Below are 25,293 nucleotides of genomic sequence, written 5' to 3'. Positions count from 1 at the left end.
AACCAAGAGTCAGGCGCTTAACTGATTGAGCCTCCCAGGCTCCCCAGATTGCTTCCATTTCTAATTGATGAAGAAATGGTGGTCCAGATAAGCTCACAAAGGTTACGTGGATAAACGAACAGTTAAAAGGGGTAGTTAAGTGATTGGAATCTTAACTCATTGTTAGATCCTTAAAACAAAATAAAGTAAAATAAACACAGTTCATGATGCCCAGAGCCATGATAAAAAGCAACAAGAGAGATACAAATCAACAGGTCTTCTGGTAGTTTTGCTGGTCAGTTGGAGACTCTAAGAGAAGGGACCAAAATTGCTGTTGGCGTGGTATGTAATTGGCTCAGTCTATCTAGGGAAAAAAGCGTGAGAGCTCTAATTTGCGGAAGTCACAAACTAAAGTGCTTTGCAATGTACTTAAAAAAAAAAAAAATCAAAGTGCTGAGATGGCTTTGTTCCCCAATAACCACAATAGAAATTTGGGATAGTTACAGTTTCAGTCATATGTTTAAGGGATCTGTGTGGTTTTTCTCTTGGTGGTTGTACTTTCTCCTTTTTTTTTTTTTTTTTTTTATAAGGAAGGCACTGGACAAAGTTCCTCAGGATGAATGTTTCTGACCTAGATTAAACTAATAAAAAGCAAAACCCCAGCTGTTAACTCTTTGATGGCTCGCTGTATTTGAAAAGAAGAACTAGAATCCCTCAAACTGGACACTGGTCACTAAATTTAGCACAGACACTGGAATATCTGCAAGTGGTCCCCCCTCCCCCCGCCATTCCTGCTCACATGCGGATCAATTTCCTGAGTCCTGACAGCCTGAGCTGGTGTTTCACTGAAGGATATTTACTCCCACACAGCTGTTCAGCAGTAGGAGCAGAAAATCAACTCGGATACAATTAATACCATGTTGTAATAAGGAGACGTCACCACGAGAAACAGTTGCTGAATTGATTCTGATGATACCGGGGAGGGTAACTATAATGATAATGGTGATTAATATAACCATTACTGGGTGCAGACTCAAAGAAGGAGCACATTTTTATCCTGCCTTTGTTTATGCTGGTGCAATCTTTCATGCCCTAGTTACCCACATAGATCATCGACAAAAAGACATTCAGTATAATTCAGGTAGATGATGGGATGACACCCACATGCTGGTAGGGCTTTTCTTTTCTTTTCTTTTCTTTTCTTTTCTTTCTGACAGAGATAACCTTGTCTGAAATTGCCCAAGTTCTCATAAACAGAATCTTGTAACAAGAATGGTCAGACTGCTGAAACTCTGTAAGAGAGGGCTCGAGGAGACTGTTTGCTCATAGTCCTCCCTGTCTTGGGGGAGCACTGTTAGAACTCTTCAAATGGACGTCGCTCCTCTATTGCCTGCGGGAGTTCCTCCATGGGTGCTGTCTCTGCAGGGGGAGGGCGATTCTTTTTTCTTTTTAAAGTTTTAAAAAGACTCTGGCAAACACACTGAGGGTTTTGGGGGGAATGGGTGAGCCTCGTGATGGGTATTAAGGAGGGCACGGATTGCATAGAGCACTGGGGGTTATATGCAAACAGTCATGGAACACGATATCAAAAACTGATGATATACTCTGTGGTGACTAACATAATAAAATAAAAAAAAAACTCAGGGGTCAGGTTAAAAAAAATTAGCAAGATTTTATTATGTATTTGAGAGAGAGCGTGAGCAGTGAGGGTGGTGAGGAAGCAGAGGCAGAGGGAGAAGCAGGCTCCCCGCTGAGCAGGGAGGACGAGGCAGGGCTCCATCCCACCACCCTGAGATCATGACTTGAGCTGAAGGCAGACATTTAACTGGCTGAGCCACCCAGGCACCCCAGGAGGGCAATTTTCAGTGCGAACCTGTTTCCAGAGCTTCGGACCATTCAGCAGCTGAAGGTTCTTCATGCTCTGAGTCCCTGGTCATTGTGACCACCTAAAATACTCCTGCATGTTTCCAGATTGCCCTCTCCACGTGGAGATCTGTTGGCCTGGGTAATGGGGGGGTCACAAAACTTTGTTCAGTTTAATTGACTTTTAAGGTTGAAAAGAATAGCTAAAGTCTGTGCCTCCAATTCTCCTTATTTCACGGATGAAGTGTAGGGATTTGTGACCCTTTAGGACTCTCTCATAAAACGGTGCCTAGAATTCTACCACCGGAGATTAAGTTACGGATGGGAACATAAAAGTGCTCATTCTGGCATCTTACTATTTGGGTTTGAATCCAGGTTCCTACCCTTTTTAGCTGGGCGATCGTGCACACATTACTGAGCCTCCTGCTACCGCGTTGTCATGATTAAAACGGACAAGGCAGTATGCACTGCACAGGATTGTGTTGATGGTTAATGAAGTTAATACCTGTGAGAGACTGACACGAGACCAAGGCTTTGTAAACCTTTGCTTTGAGTGTGCATGTGAGTGTGCGTGCACATGTGGCCCACACTCAGTACGAGCTGGACTTGAGTCTGGGAGGAACAGTGGCTGTCAGAGCTAGCGGGCTTTTGTGACCAGTCGGGGAGGTCCTGGCTGGGAAAGTACCACAGGGAAGACAGCGCTCCTGCTCTTTAAGGACACCTCAGGTGTCACTTCCATTTACTGCTGTGCTCACAATCATATCTCTCTTGTTGATGGCAGATGCCCCAGGAGGAGAAACAAAGCTTGTTAGAGCCTTCCTCCAGGTGGGTAGTGGTGGTCATCAGAAGCAGCTGTTGTGTGGCTCAGAGATCCCTCTTTTTTTTTTTTTTTTGAGAGAGAGAGATAGTGCTTGAGCGGGAAGGTGCGGAGGAAGAGAGAAAACCTTAAGCAGGCTCCACACCCAGCACAGCACGTGACACAGGGCTCCATCTCCTGACCCTAAGATCATGACCTGAGCTGAAATCAAGAGTCAGGTGCTCAACCTACTGAGCCACTCAGGCGCCCCTATTTTTAAATGAACTTAATAGTGAGAAGATAGACTTCACTCCTTAACCCCCTGCTAGCAAACCCACTCTGAACACAGCTTGCATCCTCCAACTCATACTGGCCGTGCAACCACTCATTGGTTGGCTTTCTGTGCAAAGGAGCTGGATACCAGCTGCCCTTCTTAGTAAAATAATGTTAATGACAATAATATATCCCATTTTTTACAGTGTGTCAGATACTATGCTAAAAGCATGCTATATGTAATTTCTCATTGAATCCACACAAAACCCCTGTGGAATAGATAGTATTATTACCATTTTATAAATGTAACACTGAGGTTTGGTGAGGTTAAGTTATTTGTCCAAGGTTACACTGCAAGTGCGTCCTTGAGAAAGGAACTGAAGCAAGGTAAGACCCCCTGACTGTTAGACTTGTTTTTTTTTTCCAAGATTTTATTTTTATTTGTTTTTGAGAGAAAGAGAGACAGTTGGGGGGAGGGTCAGGTGAGGGGAGAGAGAGAGAGAGAGAGAAGCAGATTCCCTGCAAAGCAGGAAGTCTGACACGGGGCTCGATCCCAGGACCTTGAGATCATGACCAGAGCCAAAGGTAGATGATTAACTGACTAAGCCATCCAGATGCCCCTGCTAGGCCCGTATTCTTGATCAGTGTGTTCTGTATTTTGTAAAAACTCTGCCTACCCACTCCTGCCTGGGATGGGCACACCTTGCATAGGGTGGGGATGGAACAATAGGTTTGGTGCTTGGGGTCCATCATGGTTCCTCCTGTTCATGACGTCTCTCCCATATTTGGCAACTGCAACCTGCTTCAGGGCCTCCTTTGTTAGAAATGGAGACAAGAGGGGCACCTGGGTGGCTCAGTTAAGTGTCTGCCTTTGGCTCAGGTCATGATCCCAGCGTCCTGGGACTGAGTCCCACATTGCTCAGTGGGGGTCTGCTGCTGCTTCTCCCTCTGCCTGCCACTCCCCCTGCTTGTGCTCTCCCTCTCTGGCACATAAATAAAATCTTAAAAGAAAGAAAGAAAGAAGTGGAGACAATTGGGCGCCTGGGTGGCTCAGTGGGTTAAGCCGCTGCCTTCGGCTCAGGTCATGATCTCAGGGTCCTGGGATCGAGTCCCGCATCGGGCTCTCTGCTCAGCAGGGAGCCTGTTTCCTCCTCTCTCTCTCTCTGCCTGCCTCTCTGCCTACTTGTGATCTCTCTCTGTCAAATAAATAAATAAAATCTTTAAAAAAAAAAAAAAAAAAAAAAAAAAAAGAAGTGGAGACAATAGAGGTGAGAAAAAAAAAAAAAAAACCACAGGGTGAGCGATCTGGGAAAGTAGAGAGAATGTCATTTGGTTGGACCCAGTTGACAAGAGAATGAAAGTCCTCAGTTTCCCAGGGAGTTTTGCTTGATTTTAACTCTTAGGGGTTCAGAGAGCATCAGAATGTGGGGAGCATCAGAATGTGGGGAGAGATGGAAATGGAAGGACGGAAGATGTGAACTTTGGAAAATTAGACATGTCTTGGTGCTAAGTCATGTCTCTTGGTGAAATCCATTTCCCAAACAGCAGGCCATAGACACCAACTTCCTCCTCTGGTCCAGTGGGTCACTCCTCTCAAGGGTCAGTCCCTCTGAGGGTCAGTCCCACTGTTTTTTTTTTTTTTTTTAAACTCATCAGAGCTCCTTGTGCCTTGAAAGGCCAGCCCTGTGGTAAATACCAATAGCCTTGGCCTTAGTCACATGGCGATGATTCCTTTCCAGTCCTATCCCTTTCTGCTCCCCAGCACCAGCTGTCAGCCCCCGTCCCTCCCATGGTCCACTCAGTGAAGGAAGGAGAGATGGATTCTTACGTGGCTGAAGAGCTAGACTCCAGATGGACATGTTCTTTCCCCCCTTCCATTCCTCAACTACCCAACAGGTGGGTGAAAAGAAGCTCATATCTTTCTTTGTGAGCAAGGTCTTGAAGGACTTCTCTCCCCTGGCCATTTTGCCAAATTCACCCCTAATCCAACACAGGAGACCAGAGACGGAACTGAGTAATGTATTTATTAGCTCTGATCTGTGTAGCCTGGGAACCCAGTACGACAGAACACCAAACTCACAGCTGGCTTCCTGCTCCTACCCGTACCTCCCCCGAGTGCATTTGTACAAAGTTAACAGAGTGATCACGTCATAGCACATCTGTGTTCTAAACCGGCCAGAGATTCCCTTCTCACTCCATAAAATGCAAACTTCTGATCGTGGCTTATCTCTCACAATGCCTTTTGGCCCATTGACACTTCTCCCTTACCCTCTCTCTCCCCTCACTCACCCCACACCAGCCCCATCTGCCTCTTTGCCGCAACTCAAGAAGCAGAGATGGTCTTACCTCAGAGCGACGCTTTTACTCCTCCCTCTGCCCGGAATGCTCCTTTCCAGCGACCTATATCAAATTGTTCCCTTGCTTCCTTCAAGTGTTCCTTCAAGATACTATCAGTGAGATCATCCACAATTACCCTAAATAAAATAACAGCACATTCCTGTTACTCTTCACACTCTTAACTCTTTTTAGTTTTTTATAGCACTTACAGTCAGATCTGCTGTACGTTTGTTTGTTTATTGTCTGAATGTACCCTGCTAGTTTGTCAGCTTAATATGAGCAGGGACATTGTCTGTTTCTATCATAAGTGCCCAGAATAGGGGCTGGGGAATAGTAGGTGCTCAATCAATATTTGTTGAAGGAATGAGTGTATAAGGTGCCCCAAGCCAGTAGTCCCTTCTGGAGAGCAGGTGTGACTAGATAATTTGGTGATTGCTAAGCTCCCAGTCATCTTCCTCTAACAGGACTTCCATATCTCTCAACCCTTCTACACATCTCTTGATGGAGCATTGCAAAAAAATGGTCACCACTTATTTCCCTCTCTGTATTCCTGCCCTTGCAATGTGACTTTGAAGCTTCTTTTAAAAAGTGTCACCACTCTTGAACTAAGCTTGGGACTCACTTTGGCCAATGACACTAGCAGTCATAGAACACATACAGACCTGAAAAATGTTTGCACAATGCAGCCCTGCTGCTCCCGAGGCCCTGGACCCTCGTGAGCAAGATGTGACTGGCCTCAAGCAGAGTAAGAGGCATGTGGTCCAGTAGCCCTGGAGCCCCAGTGGGCAACAAGCCTCACACTTAGAAGCTGAGTCACTGTCTTCAGACAAAAGACCATGACAGGAGCTGCCGGCTCAACGAGTTCAAGTTGCATGACATAAATGGTCACCAAGTTTGGAGTGGTTGGTTTCATGGCAAAAGCTAGTTTCTGATATATATATGAGCAGAGTTAAACAGTGAAAGCGATTTCCTTCCTTCCTTCCTTCCTTTTTCTTTTTTTACTAACCTATATTATTTGCTTCAGGGGTATTATTTGCTTCAGGTCTGTCAATCATCCGTCTTACACAATTCACAGCACTCACCATAGCACAGACCCTCCCCAATGTCCACAGCCCAGCCACCCCATCCCTCACACCCTCCCCCACTCCAGCAACCCTCAGTTTGTTTCCTGAGATTAAGAGTCTCTTATGGTTTGTCTCCCTTCCCGGTCCCATCTTGTTTCATTTTTTCCTCCCCAGCCCCCCTGCCCCCCCACCCCGCCTCTCAAATTCCTCACATCAGAGAGATCATATGATAATTGTCTTTCTCTGATTGACTTACTTTGCTTAACATAATACCCTCTAGTTCCATCCACGTTGTTGCAAATGGCAAGATTTCATTTTATGATGGCTGCATCGTATTCCATTGTGTATATATATATCACATCTTTATCCATTAATCTCTTGATGGACATCTATAGTCTTTCCATAGTTTGGCTATTGGGGACATTGCTGCTATAAACATTTGGGTAGACATGCCCTTTTCAGATCACTAAATTTTTATCTTTAGTGTAAATACCCAGTGGTGCAATTGCTGGGTCTATTTTCAACTTTTTGAGGAACTTCCATACTGTTTCCCAGAGTGGCGGCACCAGCTTGCATTCCCATCAACAGTGTAGGAGGGGTCAAGAGGAAGGGATTTTCATTGAGGTTAGCAGATGCTAGTGTAAGATTTCATAATTACAATAGCCAGGTCTAGCTCAAGGAGTATGATCCCTGCTGAGCCACAGAGCAGATATACTTGGTCTTGAATGAGGCTTCTTCTGTGCAGTGAATTACTTCTCCTGGTATGCTTTCTCTTTGGAAATACAGAGGCATGTGTGTAAAGCAGGTGTGTGTCTCTCTGCCTTTTAGGACCTGAGCAAGGCAGGTCATAATAGCAAGAGAATTGCATACATTTTTTTTTTTTTTTTTCTAGGAAGGTAAAGGTAAAGATGATAGAGCTCTAGTCTTTGGGAAGTTATGGAAGGGAATGCCCACCAGGTGGGCATCTGTTTTCCCTGATGTTGCTCATCTCAGAAGGAATCCCCTCACAGATGAAAGGCAGGGGCCCCAGGAAAAGAAGAAATATTGAAAATCAAAGCCTGCTGTAGCCCTAAGTTGTGGGGGTCACTTATGAAATCCAGCCATGTAGGAAACATGAGCTCATTTCACTACCATGAGCCAATTTTGTGACCTCGAGTGAAACTTTTCATATCTGGGATCTTCAGATTATTTATCGTAAAGCACAAATACCTGGCTACCTGCCACCATTTCTAGATGGGTGTTCTAGAACTTGTCATGAGGTTGGGATGAACCGGTTCAGAGACTTGCCTGTGAGAGTGGGGTTGGTTAGGAGCATTTTGGAATCCACCCTAGTCAATGAGAGTGTTTGGGTTGGGGTGGGATCTGCCTCTTTAGAACCTGGGTGGTGGGCCTGGGGGAGCGGTGGATATTTATGGCATCATATGGGGCCAGACTGTAGGAGTCTATTAATGATGAAACTGTCTTATATGTTGAAGGTTATTACATACCTTTGAAATGCATGTTTGTTGGCATGTAGCCGAATCAATTCTCTGTATCACACCAGGAGTATACATACACATGATGTTTTAATTGCATCAGTCTCAAGAATGAAACATCAGAGCCAGACTGAGGGATGACCCAGCTGTAGAGTGATTGAGGGATGACCTGGGAGGGAAAACTGTGGGATATTGAGTCCTGCAAAGTCAGCTAGCTGCACAGCGAGATGAGTGAGCTGTAAGAATGCTCCACTCATTCGCCAAAACCCTTTCACTGCTCTCACCCTTGGGAGCATTCACTGGGGAAAATGGCCATTTTTGTTATAAGTTCTCAACAATCCCAGAAGCTTCTTCAGGAAGTAGTTAAGAAAGTATCTGAGCTCTGGGAGAAACAATTCTTTTTCATTCAACAACTATTTCTTGATCGTTTATTACATACCAGGCACTGTTCTAGGCACTTAAAGTACGTGAGGGGATAAATCTCACCGATTCCTGTCCTGAGGGTGGGGTGTGTGTTTGGAAACTGACAGGTAGAAATAAACATAATAAAGTAGATAAATATAAAAAAAAGTTTGTCATAGTAGCAGCTTCATAAACCATTTTTGATATAATTTGAATTAAATATGACCAAACGGGGCACCTGGGTGGCTCAGTTAAGAGTCTGCCTTTGGCTCAGGTCATGATCCAGGGGTCCTGGGATGGAGCCTGCATCGGGCTCCCTGCTCAGAAGGTGTCTGCTTCTCCCTCTGCCCCTCCCCCCAACTCATGTTCTTTCTCGCTCTCTTGCTCATGCCCCCCACCTTGAATACATAAATAAATATTAAAAGAAAAAACAAAAAACCTGACCAAACATTTCATCCGTATGGGGTGGGATGGCTTTGCCCAGAAAAGGAGATAGACATTTCCCCCCTTCATCTGTCTCTCCGTTTTCTTCACAGCTTTACTCTCCTCTTGCTCTTCAACCCACTGCCATCTGGAGTCCGTCTTAGTCACGCCAATGAAATGCCACTGGTGTGGCCTTGGCCAAGCTATGGCTCTGGAGGAAATACTAGAGTGGCTGTGATTTTTTGATTCAACAGCCAAAGTCTAGCTAGTGCCACCACGGGAGTATGTAGAGACCCTTCCCCGTTCCGCGGGGCCCACACAGCCAAGGCACCCCAGGACTGCCAGGACACCCCTTCCCTCTCTCCTCCTGCCATAAAATTCCTGTCAGAGAGCAAGACGAAGCTCACTTCTCTCAACTCTCAGAGGGGTAAGATGTTCGCCTCCTTTATTCAAGGGGGAAATGGGCTTGATTGGCAGGTGAGAGAGAGCTGCTACTCATTTACCCAGCAAAAGATATTATATGGCTTTAAGCAGTGTTGAGGAGCATGAGAAGGTAATAAACTCTGTGTGTAAGCGCAGTTCTCAGGGGAGGGGGAGCCGCTGCAAAACCGACAGTCAAATTGTTTCTTTCGTGCTTTTTTAAGGCCCTCTGTGCATGCCGAGCTTAGTAAAGGCAATAAAAAGGTCCGATTATAAGGGAGGAGGAGGCCTATCAAGGAGAGAAGACTGTGTATGGGCTCCCTGTCCTGGTCTTCTTCCCTTTCTGCTGCCATTTCGACACATGGGGGCGGGGCCAGGCTGGCTGGCTGGCTGGCAGGTATCAGAAGAACAAATGAGGGTCAGATGGATTGTTAGATAAATTTGCAATGTCCCCAGTGTTGTCACAGGCTTTTCTTTTTGGGGGATGGAAACCCACTCATCTACCTTGAGAGATTAATAGCTAGTTCTCAGAAATCAGAGCTGCTCCTCGCTCTCTGAGTGCTCTAACGGCATGGCAGCAAACTGGGTCACAACTCCTGGGCTCTACGTCGCACTGAGGTGACCAACTGGGTCACCGTAGACAGGTGCCGTACGGTTTATTTGCCTCCTCCATCTCTTTGACTACACAGCTGGGTACACTGTAGGTGCCAAGTAAAGACTCATTTAGAAGTTAATTAGTCTCCCCTGTGCCTTTGATGGCTCATTTTACTATTGTATAATAGTAGAATACACTAAAAATAGCCTCCCTGTTCCTTCTTCCTGCTATACATGAAAATTCTTCATCAGCATGTTAGTCACTAGAAATCTGCAGTTTTAACTCCTTGCAGTTACAGTTCGTTGTTACAAATGAGTGCTAGAGAGTCATAGTTGCCTTCCCTGGAAACTTCCAGGGATTAGGAAGTCCAGGACAGAGGGCTGGCAGGACAGCATAACCGTGTCAATGTTGCATATTTGGCAGTAATAACCGATACATAGTGCACACAATGCATCCAGGTTCCGTGTTGACTCCGAAGTGTATGAATTCATTTCATCCTCACAGCGCCACTTGGGTCAGTACTACTAGCAGCCCTACCTTATAGATGAGAAAACTGAGCTGCAGGGAGATTAAATTGCCATTTCCCAAGATTGACAGCTAACAGGGAACAGAACCTGGATGTGAACCTTGGCGGTAGAGCTCCAGGAATTGCTTCGTGGTCACCAAGCTATAAGGGCTCTCCAGCAGCAGTTAGTATACAATGAGACTTTTATAGGAATCTTTAGTGAGCTTTGCTGGTAAAGAAAATGCTAGAATTGCTTCTGAATGACTGTTACTTATTTAGAGTTTGTCACCTTTTCTTCCACTGCTCAATTTTTTTTTTTTTAAGAACTCATAAATTACATGAGCAATTATTCATCTTGACAACATAAGTAGCCGCAGAACTTCCTTCCCATTCATTTATTCAGCTGAGTGGTGAGGTCACTGTATCTGCTGTGAGCTAGGACAGTGGAGATTATATGGAACCACGATTTCTGTCTTTATGGAAGTCTTCCATCCTGCAGGGAAACAAGAATATGCATGTGAATCCCAAAAGGATCGTGTATGTGTTTGGGGGGATGGCATAGACACTCTGCTTACTGGAGACTGAGCTTCTGATGGACCTGGAGGGACAAGAGAAATATCATAATGAGGATTAGGTGGATTTTGTTGGGAGCAGAGAAGCGACAATGCAATACTAGCCCAGTGTGTGAGTGGGGCGGTATACAGCTCAGGGGCTACGAGAGAGAATTCTGGAGCTAGACTGGGTTCAGAGCCTGTTCCCATTCCTTTTAGCCTCAATAATTTTTCATCTGTAAGGAGGTAGAAAGAGGGAAAGAGAGTTTCAGTTGGGATCCCAACAGGACACCGGTGGAGTATTTAAATGGATAAGAGGAGGATGAGTTATTTACAAATGATAGTGCAGTAACCCTGAGCAGTGGTGGTTCAGGGAGGGAATGGGATATTATCCTCTGACCTCTGGGACTGAGGGGACAGGTCGGTCACCAGAGCCAGCAAACGTAGTGTAGAGGAAGCCACCTCTCACGGAGCAGTGCGGGTCAGGTGAGGGCACGGTTAGAAGGAACCTCAGCACCAAGGAGCCAGCACTGCAAATGCCTTCTCTCGGCTCCATCCCTTGGACCCCCTGCCTGGCCCCGCCCCTCTCTCCCTATTGGCCAAGCCCAACCCACGTCTCTGTCCTTGCATCCTTGGGAGCAGATGAAAGCTGGTGGTGTGTGGATCTGGAGGGGCAGACAGACGGTATCTGGCTCAGGGTGGAAGCACCACTCTGAGAAGGGCTTGCTGGTGCCCAGTCTTGCCAGCTCTTGAGAACGCTGTGTAGGAATGAAATTTGGTTGCCAGGGCAGTGGGAACCAGGAGAGTTTCGGAGCACAAGGGTGACATCATGAGAGAGCAAAGCAGCCCTGGTGTCTGAGGTAGACTCTGAGGCAGAAAGAGTAGATGCTGGCAGGAGAGGTACTGGTTAGACCTTCAGGCTTCCCTGCCTCATCTCGTTTCGCTGCCCTCCTGCGCTTTCTCCAGGCACCAGCTGCAGCTCTCGGGACATTCTCTCCCATCTCCACAGGCAGCGGCTCCCATCTACACCTTGCGGCAGGGCTCCTCCCAGAGGGAACTTTCTAGGCTGACTCCCTCTTTCCTTCCTTGCCTGTGGTTTTAAGAGCTGCTGTAATAACTGCTGGCTGGTTGGCCACGGACTTTTCAGAAAGAGCTGCATCTAAAGCAGCTCCCCGAACCACAGCGTTGGACCTGCCATAGAGCTGGGGCACAGAACTCTCTGCTGTGAAAAGAAAGTTAATGTGCCTCATTATAGCCTGATGCAGATATTCCCTCTGACAGACACATGTGGTAATGGCTTGGAATGAACACACTCCTAGGAATGGTCGGAAAAGAGACTTCTCATTGTTTCTCAGGCCCATAATTCATTTGCTGTAAAAATGACCGAGTTGGTTGTGCTACACATCTCCTCTCTGAACCACGCTTTTATTGGATCAACTCAAATATACAAGAAAGAGCATTTTCTGAAGAAAGCTACCCAATGCCTATATGGGAGCTTGAAAAATCAAGATGTCCCTGTAGCCAAGGCCAAGGCTTTAAGGGGTGTTTCTTTGCTCTCTGACAGTTGTATGTATGTCTGCTTTGCCATAAAGAACTTGACCCTGTCTTTCCTGTAATTTTTGTGTGGCAGTGGACCGTGGTGCTGAGGGTCACTGGGAAACCAGCAGCAGCTTCCTCAGGGACCAAACGGATTTGTTCCTAACTCTGCAGAGTTGGGCTCTGGAGGAAGATTCCCACCCAGGGGATGGCTCAAGAATAGGTAAGTCTGGATGTTTTAGTTCTTTTTCCTTCCAGGAGGTTTGTCCTAAGCCTCTAAACTCCAAACCAGGGCGGCGTTGCTTCCTTCCTTACAAAAGCAATTACATGGCAAGACATTATGTTTCTTTCTAGAAAGTCATCCATTCATACTCCTCTTATCCAAATTATAGGCCACTCAGAAGGCTGGCTGATTGCAAAGAGTCTGGATTTGGGGGTGGGAGGAGCGAAAGGACCTTATTTTCTGATGAACACAGATGAAGTTGCAATTTACCATTTTCAATCAACAGCTTTGGGAGACATCAGCAAAGGTCACCCCAGTAGCCATATTTTATGAGAGAAATCTGAGATCCCTTCATAGAATAGTCCTCAAGGGTACTTTTCTGCCCCTTTCCACAGTGCCCCTCACTTACAGGATGATCTCAGATGAATTTGGGTTGGGCTTCAATTTTGCTTTTAGATGCACATAGAATAATTGCTTTTTGAAACAATACCCTCATGATTAAAAGACCACTGCAGCTAAAAATATTTAAATCAGGAAGCATCCCAAATAAAAGACTTGGCAAAACACATCAGATATGACAAAAATTTTGCTGGCAGGATGCACAATAAATATCAAAAGACTAAGCTATACATAAGGCACCGTGAAGTGCTAGAGTGTTGCTGGTACCATTTGGCCCAAGTTGTTTACATCTCTCCATGTAATTGTAGCTAATCATATAAATTCTTTGTTTCAGTTTGAAATCTGTTCAGGTTGACACCTCCACTTTCCTGTTGATTATTTTCCTCCCGTCTTCTGATCTCCTTCTGCCTTTTTTTTTTTTTTTAAAGGATAAATTGGCAGACTATGAGCTTGCAAAGCAGAGATTTGATTCTATTTTTTTTCTTTTCTACATTTCTTTATGTTTATTTCCAGCAGTTCCTGATCTTAAGCTCCAGATCCAGCTCAGAGTCTCTCAATAAATTTTCATTTTAAATTTTCACCTGCCATACTGATCTCTCTTCCCCCTCCCTCCCCTTCCACCCAGATTTTCCTTATTTCCTTCCCTAGGGTTTCTCCCATTTTACAAGACTTTTTTTTTTTTTTTTTCTTAAAGATTTTATTTATTTATTTGACAGACAGAGATCACAAGCAGGCAGAGAGGCAGGCAGAGAGAGAGGGGAAAGCAGGCTCCTCGTTGAACAGAGAGCCTGATGTGGGGTTCGATCCCAGGACCCTGAGATCATGACCTGAGCCGAAGGCAGTGGCTTTAACCCACTGAGCCACCCAGGCGCCCCTTTATTACAGGACAGTTTTAAGCTATATCCTCTTCCGGGTCATGGATGGATTGTTCTGCAGAGTGGGCTAGGGGGTCACAGCTAGAGTTCATGACATTAATTTCCCCAGTTGGAAGAGAAAGCTTTCACTGAAAGCAGTGCCCTTTCTCCTTTTGTCACTGCTTTTCTAGACCAATTGGCCAGATTGAAGTTGGGGCCAAAAGAAAGGGTGGACAGTGGTCACCGTTATTCTCTCTGGCTACCCACAGCCGGGAAGTGATGCATGGGTCGTGAAGTGTGGGCATGGACGGAGGAGATCCATGAGGGCATAGGGAGTTTCTACACTGCTGGGATCTGATGCTTGAGTCTCTCCCACATTCCTTTGTTGAAACTGTCACCCCCAAGGTGATGGCGTTAGGAGGTGGGGCCTTTAGGAGATGTTGCATCATAAGGGCAGATCCCTTATGACTGGGATTCATGCCCTGACAAGAAGAGGCCCCAAAGAGCTAGCTTGTCCCTTTTGCCCTGTGATGGCCATCATTGCGGAAAGCTGTCCTCACCAGACATGGAATCTGCCGTCCCCTTGAACTTGACCCCAAGCTCCAGACTATAAGAAAAAAAATTCTGTTGTTTGTAAACCACCCAGTTGATAGTGTTTTTTTGTGATAGCCCCCCGCACGGACTGAGACAGACAGGGAGTCGTGTTTGGGAGACATGAAAGGCAGGAACGCGGTGATGCTAGGGTAGAAGAGGGACAGTCTCACTGTATCTCTTCCCATCAGTTCAGGGGTTCCCAGAGGCAGTCAGAGTCAGGGGTCACTGTGGCCGCAGCAGAGTTCTCCTACCCCTCAGAGCTCAGCATCCACTTCCTGGGAGCTTCAGTGTAGTTCTTAACTGGGTGTGATCCCAAGGTTGACTGAGAGGGAATTTTACATACATAGGTCCCAGAAAGCCCAAGGGGATCTAGGAGATAGCTTAGTTTTGAATATTTTCCTTTAGCAACATTTCAATTTATTCAACACCCTCCCCCATTAACATCCTAATGTTAAAACAATAGGACACCAATTTCCATCTAAAACTTTTGTTAGTTTCCTGCTTCCTGGGATTTCGAGTGGCACTTTTTCTGACTTGCTCAGAGTACAATGTTCTTTCTATTTCAAACTCCCCTGTATGATACCTGGTCTCCATGAGGTGGGTGAGTGCGTGGGTGGGGTGCTCTTTGGATGCCCAGCACTTAGCAAGAGACATACAGACCTGGAACTCAAAAAACACTTTTCAGCATATACCGTGTGTTGATGGCGCAACTACATTTTTTTTCGCCCATTTAAATATGTTTTGCTTTCCAACCAGATTGTAGCCACCCCAGGGCGTTTTACCACATCACTACCCAGAGCATGCTGTTCTTTGCATGAGGTGGGTGTTCATTATAGACTTGTTTTGATGATGATTAAACTCCACAAGCATTTTATCGAATCCCTTCTCTGTGCCAGAGAGTGTGGTAGGTCTACAGAATGAAAACACTGGAGTGGGAGGGGGTGGCGGGAGGGGGAACGAAACCTGTCCTCTAGGAAGTCAAAATATAGCTTGATAGTAGTAACATACCCCTGGGGTCTGGCAGGGAGATGCACCTTATTCAAATAGCTGTTGTCTGAATCATCATTATATAGACCTGGGCACTGCCATACCAAGCCATACCAAACACACACCTGACATGTTTACTGCAAGGCTGGGATTGAAGTTAAGTGTGGGAGTATTTTAGCCAATGAATTTTGTGCCTACTTCCCACTTAGTAACTTACTCAAATGTAAATTTGAAGCAACTGTCAGCATAGGCTCCATGGTGGGCACTGGGCAGAGAGAGAGAGAGAGAGAGAATATTGGCTACATTACTAGGTTTCAGGGACCCCCTGCTGGGACTCATTCCAACACTGCTTCCCCCCTACTGGGAGGCAGACTCCACTAAGTACAAGCACAGAGATAAAAACCAAGTGTTACAGTAATGATTAATTTTGACTAAAGTGATTCCGGCTGACTTCACAAACAAATTGACATTTGAGTTGGCCCCTGATATTGGATTTTGACAAGCAGACACTGGAGGAAAAGACCAACTCAGAAAAGTGAGAAGAGGATAGACAAAGCAGAAGTGTGAAAGTTTCTGCCCTAGATATGCATCAGAGGTGGAACCACTGGGTGTGGTTTGAACACAGATTTTCAAGGGCTGTGAATGACCTGAGGCTGGGGTCATGCTATTATTCTCCGGGTCAAATCAGGCCTTTGGCCATATTTTGTTTGGCCTTGCACAAGGTTTTAAATTTTTCTGAGTTGCTGCCAACCTTTAAAAATCGTGAGATTTGGGGCGCCTGCGTGGCTTAGTGGGCTGAGCCGCTGCCTTCGGCTCAGGTCATGATCTCAGTGTCCTGGGATGGAGTCCCGCATCGGGCTCTCTGCTCAGCAGGGAGCCTAAAGAAAAAAAAATCGTGAGATTTCACATACACATTTAGATGTCAGGCTTTTCTTGAAAACAACCCAGCGAAACTGTGCCTGCCTTTCCTTAAGGCGACAACTGGCTAGAATTGAATAATGACAGTTCTTCTTAGACAGGCAAGCTGACTTCTTTGCCTTGCCACTGTCCCCGCTGCTAACTGGCCCCGATCAAATGGTACAGGCAGGTATTTGTGTTGTCCCTCTTTGACCCAAAACCTTTACGGATGGCTGTGTTTTGGGAGAGCTGGTGTCTGTTTCAGGGAGCATTATATAGCGGTTGACTGAAACACACATCTGGATGGCTCTTGGGACTTGGCTGACTCTTCACGGAAGGAAGAGTGTCAGGAAGTCATCCCAGATGCTGCTCTGAGGAATCTGGTTCATCTAATTAGATCCTAGGCTGGTACACCTGGTAGATTTTTAGAGGCAGGGGATAATGACCCTCACAGTTTAAAAGATCGCTTTCCATGGCAACCCACAATGCTTTTGCCAATTTGAGAGCTTGTTAGCGTCTCTAGTTTATCTTCCCCTGGTAAGTGAGTTTTCTTTTCTTCTGGAATGTAGCCTGGCAGTATGCCAACAAGAATTGCAATCCATTTTCAGAACAAAGGAGGAAGTATATATATGTTTTTTTCTCTTGCATTTCCTTTGTTCAGCTATGATGCCAATCAGATGTTCAGACTTCTTGGACCTCTGTGAGCTAACTTTTCGTTTCCCTTTTTCTTGTGGAAAGGTCGATTGCACTGGTGCCCATGTACCCTTGCTGGACTTGGGATGTGAAGCCATACCAAGCCCCCAAATGCAAACATAGGGAGATACACACACAAAATGCAGATGTTTATGTTTTCCACACCCACAGAGCCCAGTGAGCTCTTGCTCATACATAGGCACACTCTGTGCCTGATGCCTATTAAGAGTGAGAGGTTCCTAACTGACATAACCTTCTTTTTCAGAAGAATAAAATAGAAGGTTACTGAGTCCACGAGCTAATCTGTCTAATTAGATGCCTCTGAGCAAAATGCATAAAATTTGCATGAATTATCTTAACATGCAAAGAATAGGACACAGGAAGGAAAAACTCAAGGAAATTTGCATTTTGGTGAGGGGTGGAGATGGAGGCTCTGAGGCTATAATCCAGAAGGTCCTTCCTCCTTTTATGTTTTGGAACTACACGCCAGAGAAGTGGCCTTGACCTGCCTAATGTCAGCAAAGACAGCCCTCCTATGCTTGGCTTTGCAAGCAGTTCCGCCAAGTGTTGGGTGTGGATTGCTCGTGAAGCAGCCATCAGGCCCGGTCGTGTGGTGACGCGGCAGCTTCAGTTCTGCCGTGCTGGTGGCCTGTGATCTTGGTTTCCGTCCTGGCCTCTCGCGGGTTGAGAGGACAATTGCTGCTTGGCCTCTAGGTGGCACTGTTGTATCTATTGTAAGTGGCGCTGCGCTTGGGTTGGCCGCGTCCCTGCTATTTATGATGGAGAAGAAAAAAAGAGAAGAAAAAAAAAAGTAAAATTCAACTTCCCCCATGCCAGCCTGGAGCTCCTAACATCACAGCCTGCTCTTCCTAGGCACACCTCCTCCGTTCTGTCCAAGGACACTGTATATTGTTGAACCTCAAATGATTTATTTAAAATCAGCGTTTCTCTGACTTCCTTTGCTGTGTAGGCACAGATCAAGCGCAGAGAGCATTCATTTGAGAGCCTAGGATAGTACCTGCCTTTCCTGGTTTTGCTACTCCTGCCCCAATCCTCCCATTTTCCCTTCCATGCTGCTGCTGACATCCACGCTGTGCCAGGGCATAGGGGTTCCTGGCAGCCTGGGGAGGCATTGGGTGAGGTGTGGGGTTGGGGCTGAAGGGAGCAGCTTGGCAGTCCCTATGGCCAGGAAGATGGCAAACTGGCTGAAATGCGAAAGGGAATGGGAGGGAAGCCAGTTGCTGCTTCTCTCATTCCATTCTTTCTGGTAGTCTAGAGAACCTGTTTCCTCCAGGGCTGATGGGTTTGGGCCAAGTGTAAGAATGATAGTTTTGACTCTAGTTAGAGGTGGTGAGGCTGAAGGGTGAGATGAAGAGCTCACTCATTAGGGTTGCCTCAGTTTCCCCAGTGCTGAGATGGGGACATCCTACTGACCCAATCCGCAAAGCCTTGAGGGCAGTATTAAGGGTATTTGTAAAATAATAGCAGCAGCAGCAGCAGCAGCAGTAATAGTTTCTAGAGATAAGAGCTAATTTTTTTTCCTTTTTCTTTTTTAAAGAGCTAATTCTTAAAACATCATAGCATATAATGAATAGGAGGAAGAGATACAGGGAAAATAGGTAACATGTGCAGCATGAAAAAGTTTGTAAGGACTTTTCCCCCCTAATGTTAATCATTTCATTTCTTCCTCACAGTGTTGCTTTCCTTAATTCATGTAAGACAATACTGGCTCCACTCTGTGACTTTGCTCAAGGTCACAGAGTTAAGGCAGTTGTCCAACTGTAAGTTTTTTCCTAACTAGCGATTGTTTTATTATTTTCCTGAGCAAATTCCTCAGTTGGGAAGCAATAATATTCAAGTATCACTGATCAACCCTTGCCTTACTTGCTATCCAAGAATTAAATCAAAACACTTTGCTTAGGGACAAGCTGATAAAAGCAGCTTTCATCTTTGTTTGTTTTAAAATGATAATTCTGGCTTTATATTGGCTTGAGAAGCAATAACCTTAGGGTTTATTCTCTTCACTCTCAGTTTTGTGGTGTGTTTGGTTTTTTGTTTATCATTTGATCTGTTTGTGCCTCAACGGTACCCTCTGTAAAATAGGTTGAACAAACTTTGAACATCTAGGGAAAATAAATTAATGTTTCATGAGTCTACTCAGGGGTCTTTGAATTGAAAGATTCAAGACAAGCATTAGTTTTTATCATTGTTTTAATTGCAACTTTTTAAACCCAAACCTTAGGGAATCATGTAAGAATATATGATTTCCTCTGCCTGATTACATCTTTGAGCTTTGTAAAAGTTTATAATGGATGAAATAGTACTTAACAGCTTCATAAACCAAACTGTTACGCACATTTAAATGGTCTTCACTCTTATTATCTTAACTAATGAATTTTGCCAGGCATCTCTGTTATAGCTGTATGATTTATAAAGATTATATTTACTTTTTCTCCTTATAAGAACCTAATGAGACCAAATTGGTTGCATGTAATCAGACACTGGCCTTTTTCATCTCTTCGGGTTTTATTTACGAAAGCTTATTAGAGCAAACGTACTGAGTAATATGCAGCAATAGCTAGGTTTTGCCTAATGATCCCAAACACCCAACACAGAATGCAGATAATGAAATGACAGGCTGATTACAAATGCAAGGAGAAACGTAAATGCTCTCAGGGCCTGTTTCGAAAATCCTTACCTAGGCAGAGCACCCATTAACATGTTTTCAACCTAAGAACATCAGCTCGTCCAGAGGGCTGGGATGAGACACACATCTCAGAAAATGACAGCTGAGTTCTTTGCTTTATTTTCCCATAGTGTAGGGTTGGCATCTTCCGCTCGCCCCTGGCCCAGGGGACTGTGGCCCTGAAGATTAGATGACCCCCCCTTCCCCCAACCATTCGTGATGAGAAACTATGAGTTCATTCACTTCAACAGCTGAAATAAATAATTGAGACTCCCATCGTTATTTCCTCTTAGAGCCAGCGCAAAATACGACCCAAGTTAGAGTTTAGTATGTGTCGATCTTCCCCTCAAAGACAGATAAGCATATGACGACATAGTTGGCCTCAGTGGCTAACATCAGTGCTGTCTTGTCAGTGGATAGCCTGTTGGCTAGCTCTTAGTCCAGAGTACCTTCTTCCCTCCCTTGTTAGGAGGCTCCTTCCATTTTACTAAGACAAAACATTCACTGCCCTTCCAGAAGTAGAACTTTTAATATGACTCAGAAGGACCTTAGGGATGAGGGACAGCTTTATTGTTTTCCCAGATGTCAATCTTACATGTTTCCGGTCCTCTGTAATGCTCTACCCTGTGATGACTTGGCCATTTGTAAGACCTTCTCAAACCATGTGGGAAGCCATTTATACATCTCTTTCCATCCTGTACCACCTGCTGGTGTAATGCATTGGTACGTTTATTACTCTTTGGGTGAATAGCTTCCCCTATAGAGTTTCAAAGGGTGTCCTCTCATACTAGTATTTTGAGATTTGGCAAATAAATCTGTTTTCACCTTACTTGTATTATGGAAGATTTTATCGTTTGAGATCATGTTCCCTCTCCAGTCTTTGCATTTCCAGGCAACTAACACCCCAAGACCTTGGACCTCCAGTTGGTTTGTGAAACTTTCTCTTCAAGTTATCCCACTAGGAGAGAAATATTTGGATTATTTATTTAGTGATTCAGGCCTTTGCTCTGGATGTTTGTTTCCTTCACCTAGATTGGACTAAATTAGTCTAGAATAACATATAGTAAAGGGCAAAAGCAATTATGGAATCAGAAAATGTTAGAGGCCACCCTTACTGTAGGCTGAAGAAAGTCAGGCTTAAAGAAGTCAGGTCATATTATAGTTAAAGAGAAACCTGGATTGCATGCTGCCAGTTTGGTCTAATTAGGTTGTCATAAGGAGAAAAGGTAAATATAATCTTTATAAGTCATACAGCTGTAACAGAGATGCCTGGCAAAATCCATCAGTTTAGATAATAAGAGTGAAGACCATTTAAACATGTATAACAGGTCTGGATTAGAACTGGGCACTCAGACCAACATTCTTTGCAAAGTCTTGCCTAAGGTCAAATGGACAACTCTTGTTTTTTCATATTATCCACATGTGGTTAAAAGTTCAGTCAAAAAATATCAAGAGTAAAACTGTAAAGTAGGCTATTCTTTCCTTCAGTACTTTTCCATTCCCCATCACGTCTCCCCATTCTGATGAAAGGTGTGCCTGGTTGTGCTCTTGCCAAGCACGCAGGCAGGGGCTTGGTGCTACTTCCTGTCTGCCTCTGGCCACCAGATGCATCCCTGTGACTCTGATGGGCTCTACTTTGTTTATTTTGTTTTTTATTTTATTTATTTATCTGAGATAGAGTGAGAGCAAGCAAATGAGAGAGCACAAGCGGGGTTTGGGTAGGGGGAGGGGTAGACTGCCCAACACCGGACTGGATCCCAGGACCCTGGGATCATGACCTAAGCCGAAGGCAGACACTTTACCGACTGAGCCACCCAGGCGCCCCTGGGCTGTACTTCTTGTAACTAACTATCTTTCTTTCTTAATTAACATATAGTATATTATTTGTTTCAGAGGTACAGGTCTGTGATTCATCAGTCTTACACGGTTCACAGCGCTCACCATAGCACAGACCCTCCCCAGTGTCCATCACGCAGCCACCCCATCCCTCCCACCCCTGCCCCTCCAGCAACCCTCAGTTTGTTTCCTGAGATTATGGTTTGTCTCCCTCTCTGGTTTCATCTTGTTTTATTGTATCCCAGGAATGGGATACAATAAAACAAGAGGCTTGCTCTTTCCCTTAGTTCTATGAACTTGCTACATGGCTCCTACATCCAGACTTCCCATTCTGGTACCATACTCTGACCTTGGGACCCTGAAGGTAACACTAACAGGAAGCCCTGTTTTCAGCTGAGATACCCAGAACCCCAAGTTTGTGTTTTTTCCTCTCTCCTCCTCTTATGACAATTATAGAAAAAGTGGAACTGTGGAAATCCTGACTGCCCTAAGGGGAAGATGACTTTGGACAGAGGGATCTTTTCCACTATCTGTAGCTCTTAGGCGTTAGCCCGGGCTGCAGCTGTGATTCTGAACCCACTTTTTGCACAGAGGCTACAACTCCGTCATGTCCACCCTGCTCTTCAGCCCTTTCTCTTCCAGGAGGAGAGCATGGGATTGAAAATGATGTCAAAGGCACCTGGGGGGCTCAGTGGCTTAAAGCCTCTGCTTTCGGCTCGAGCCATGATCCCAGGATCTTGGGATTGAGCCCCACATCAGGCTCTCTGCTCTGAGGAGAGCCTGCTTCCTCCTCTCTCTCCCTGCCTACCTCTCTTGCCTACTTGTAATCTCTGTCTGTCAAATAAATAAATAAATAAAATTAAAAAAAAAAAAAGAAAATGACTGTCAATGCGACAGGACATAAAACTTGTGCTGGGATTAGCTCAAGGGCACCCGGCAAAGGGGGAGTAAAGGCAGGAGCCTTTAGGGAGGAGAGTGCGGGGAACAGCAGGGTGGAAAGCACCACCGAAGATGGCTCGTCCAGGTCACCTCATTGCTGCCTATTGATCATTTTGTGTCACTTCTCTCCTCCCACGGTTTCTGGTTCCCTTCCTTGTTTTGTTGTTCTGTTTTGTTTTATAGTTTGTAACCTGTTTTCAGTGTTTTTCCTGTTCTGCTTCCTGCAGTGCCCTCTTGGACACATTTCTTCTGGAAACCGTGAGCAGCGTGTCTGTGTTACATTGTTGCCAAGAGGTCTCCCCTGGTGAACTCTCTCTAGTTCTCCACTGAGGGTGGCTGGCTTTAGCTGGTCCTTGCCTTTGCCCAGGCTGTTTGGGATTCTGAATGTGAAGCAAACATTGACTCCCTTTGCATTCAAGAGTACATAACATAGCATTTCAAGGCTTGGTATCTGCTCTTTCCATTGGAAGCATGTGAGTCTCAGTTTATTCCCCAAACTTCTTATCTCTATGTTTATGGGAATCTTGTAACAACAATGGTGGATGTTGTCATCTGATTATTACCTTGAAGACTGTAGGGATATCTGCAGGCCTGCCTCCTGTGGCTCTTCAAACTGCCAGTCTGAGGGAATGTTCCAAGCACCTGATGGTTCTACCCCTCTTAAGACTCCAGACTCAGGAGTAGAGATGCCATTAATTCCTCCTTTCCAAACTTCACCCTCTGGTTGAAGAATGCCTTGCACACAAGGGGCACTCAGTTTTCTGGATGGGCTTGTAAATCTCAGTCCCTAACTCAAATGTCCCTAGTACAGATTTACTGTAATTTAAGAAAATCCAGTACATAAAAGTAGAATTTACAGCAGCATATATTATTTGTATTACAAAAGGATTTATCACAGGACTTCCTTTAATAGGAAACTCCTCTGGTGTATTCAAGTTATTTTTGTCGTTTTACAAGGCTATTCAATTTACACAGAAAAAACCGGGGATTTGACAAAGAGTTGTCTTTGGGGTAAGAGCTCTTGATTCTTAGTCAGTGACTAATGGCCCTAGTGGTATCTCTTTTGATCCTACAGTTATGTCATATCGAAAGGTGACTTTACTTATTATAAACCACGAGCTCTTAGTTGGTGGAAATGGAGACTATGCAAGGGTAGCTAGGAGGGAAGAAGCAGCATTCTCCTTGGTTCCAGTGCAGAGCCCAAAATCTCTCCCAGGGTAGATAACTTGAATGGAATTGGAGATGCATACATATATGTGCGTGTGTATACACGTGTACACAAACACACGCATACACACACACACACACAGACACACACACACACACACACACTATCTCTACTTTTTCAGATAGGAAGAAGGCCCAGATGGCCCCAGCCTGAAGCCCTAGAATGATTCTGGCTTTGTTCCCATACCTTCCTCAACCCTGCTCTGACCTGTCCTAAGCTCCATGAGAACCCATCTTTGCTTCAGGGTGTAACTCTGGCTGGGACCAGGTCATCTGCATTCCCCAAGGCAGGGCAAGCTGAGTTGGCCCAGCTCCTGGCTGAGTTCAGCCACTGTGGGAACCCTCCACCGCTGGCTTTCCCCTGATGGAAACGGCCCACCTCTCCGCCCTCTCTCTTCTCCTCTTGAAAGCCAATTTCCTGCTGCAATCTTATTCTTATGAATAGAAACACGGAGCTTGCATGGAGAATGAGAAACTACTGTATCATAGGAAGCAATCACACAGAACACAAAAAGCCATTCAAAGTAATTAAACTACTCCCGTCCCCTTTTCTATATTTCTTTTCAGCTCCGCACTGATGGGCTGTTTATCTTTGCCACCACTACAGGGGCAGCGGCGGCAGCACAGGAAACAGGCAAGCCATTTTCTGCACCGGCTCCTGCCGAGAGGGCAGAATTAAGACAAACACTTTCATTCTTGGCTGCCAAAGCATTTTAGCTTCTGAAAAGCAAGGGAAGCAACGCCATCAGCCTCCGTGAGGAAATAAATAAATAAAGGCCCCGGGTGGGGGGGGGTGAGTGGAGGTTCTGGGCGATTTTGGACTTGTCTGAGGAAAGGGGGGTGCGACGGGTGCAGATGGAGGGGGTGAGAGCGATGGGGACTCATTACCTCCCAGCCCCTGGAAGCTTTTGTTCTCTTCAGCTGTGCTAAGGAGGCTGCAGCTCGGCTCCCAGCTGTGCAGAAGCTTGCAAGCGTCTCAGAGTGTCGGAGATGGCAACGTGACTCCAGCAGGCGTTGCCCCAGGGGGACGCAGTCCAGGAGGAAAGTGGATCCCCCTGGTTCCAACTGAGCAGGACTGAGTTAACAGGGCCCCCGTGGGAACACCTGCTTCGCTGCTCTTTGCAGATGCAGAGAGAGAGAGAGAGAGAGAGAGCTGAGAGGTTTGCCTGAGGGCTTTCATGGCTTTTTCCCTTGCTTGTTCTGGCCCTGGAGTGCAAACCTTGGACGGTGTTACGTCACGGGGCTTAAAGTTGGCTCAGTAGCATCTACCCGTCCACCAGCTCAGCATCACAAACACATCTGGAATGTGTCTGTTCTCTTGAGAAAAATCAGGGTCTCATCAGAATAGGTGGTGTTCGGACACTGGTAGCAAAGCTGGAGGAAAGCGGCCAGAGAAAGGGTGTCTGAACTGTCAAGAAGACAGTCACTCTGCCAACAGCACTAGACAGGAGCCGAGGTGTCACAAGGACTTACATGAGAACCCTCTTCACAGCGGGTTCTCCGGGGCATGCGCTGGGCTGCCTCACAGCATAAACCCTTCCCATGTGCTTTGCCTGAGTACTGGCTCTGCTGCCCTTTCTGGGGCTCAGGGAACTTGGATACAATAGATAACGTGGTCTAGATGGAAAATTTTGCAGAAGATGTTCCAAAAAAAAGGCCAAATCACACTGTGTGGACCATCTGGCATCTACTTGAGACCTAAGTGATGGGCAGGGCACTCCGTTCCTGGGGGCTGGCCC

At 45.6% G+C, this 25,293-nt stretch overlaps 1 long non-coding RNA gene across 1 annotated transcript in view; it reads left to right on the top strand.

Annotated features, from left to right (window-relative positions):
- Positions 1 to 12,317: 12,317 nt before the first annotated feature.
- The window catches only part of LOC101681171, a 76,477-nt gene continuing 63,501 nt past the window's right edge, over positions 12,318 to 25,293 (top strand). The window contains exon 1 of the long non-coding RNA XR_199881.3: positions 12,318 to 12,442. This is a non-coding gene — a long non-coding RNA (uncharacterized LOC101681171). The remainder of the gene's footprint in view (positions 12,443 to 25,293) is intronic.

This window comes from Mustela putorius, unplaced genomic scaffold, assembly GCF_011764305.1.
Source record: "Mustela putorius furo isolate JIRA1106 unplaced genomic scaffold, ASM1176430v1.1 tig00003976_pilon_pilon_pilon, whole genome shotgun sequence".
NCBI classification, from domain to species: Eukaryota; Metazoa; Chordata; class Mammalia; order Carnivora; family Mustelidae; genus Mustela; species Mustela putorius.
This window is presented reverse-complemented; position numbering and strand designations above follow the sequence as displayed.